We start from the raw sequence: 1,324 nt of genomic DNA, 5'->3' as shown, positions 1-1,324 counted from the left end.
TAAAATTGGTAAGAAAATATTTAACATAATAAGATGATGAGTCAGAGTTTTTAAAAAGCTAAAAAGGGAAGATGTAGTTAAATAATTCACCTTTTTTATTTTTTAGCTACATCTGACTCATGACATATAATGTATTCTGCTAAGTTCAAAGTTTCCTCTTACAAAGAGAGTTTTATGAAACAACTCTTCTTCAGACCATTTTTACTTCAATTATAGTAGCAGGTTTTGGAGTTTAAATCATTAACAACCTCTGAGTGAACTTTTATCCAAATGACTGCAAGTCACAAAGAGAACAGTCCTCTTTCACCAAGTACCTTTTGTGCTAGTGAGACCATCCTTTTCTATTTTTCCCCTTTATGTCTCTCTTTGAAGAAAGATGTGTGATTTGTAAAGTAATGAAAGTATGTATCAGTTGATGAAAACTGCTATATTTGGGTTCATAATGCAAACTAGAATTGCTTTAGGGTAAGCTTCACATACCTGCACGACAGCAGCAAAAAAAGTAAATTTCAGAAGTCAAGATCTCTCTGTGCACTGTAGGAGAATCATGTGGCAGTGAAATCAACCATGGGGGTGACGGAATCTTAGTTTTCCCCCCTTCGTCAAGGGGATGTAATTTTCATTTCGGCAGCATGTTTCAGTTTTAACTCCACTGAACACTCCAAAACTGGGCACTTATTCCATCAACCTCGTTATCGATTTCACCATATGCTATCATTTTATTTTTTTAAAATTATTTTTATTGGGATGTTTTTGGAAGAGTGTGTGGGAAACTGTAACCTCCACAAACTTAGGGTGATGCGGTGAAAGAGTAATTCATGCAGTGAAAAAGCCTGAAGAATTTTATACAGAACAAAATGTAGTTTAATAAACAAAAGAAAGTTAAGAGAAAAATCTTGTTTTCTTTTTTAAAAAAATCAGCAAGAGTAATGAACTAATCGTTGTTTAAAGAGTGGGGAAAACTTTTTTCCCCCTAGATTTGGCGAATAGCGGGATAAATTCGAAGAACTCCATCCCACCCCCGCACACGCGCCCCCCATTCTTTCCAGACCGAGCGGTTGCAAATCCCAGGCTGAGTCCGCCCTGGGAGCCTTAGGGCACCTTCCTCTTTGCTCTGCGTGTGTGTGTGTGTGTGTGTGTGTCCCTCAGTCTGTGCCTCTGTGTATGTGTGAGTGTGTGTGTGACAGAGAGAGAGAGAGCGCGAGAGGAGAGAGAGAGAGCGAGAAAGAGAGAGAGCGAGAGAGCGAGCTGTGAGCTGTGCCGCCGCCGCCGCTGCCCTTTGATCCCGACATTAGTGTTAGGGGCTCGGAGACACAGAGCGCGG

Source organism: Ursus maritimus, unplaced genomic scaffold (assembly GCF_017311325.1).
Source record: "Ursus maritimus isolate PB19 unplaced genomic scaffold, ASM1731132v1 scaffold_11, whole genome shotgun sequence".
Taxonomy (NCBI): Eukaryota; Metazoa; Chordata; class Mammalia; order Carnivora; family Ursidae; genus Ursus; species Ursus maritimus.
Note: the sequence above shows the minus strand (reverse complement) of the source record.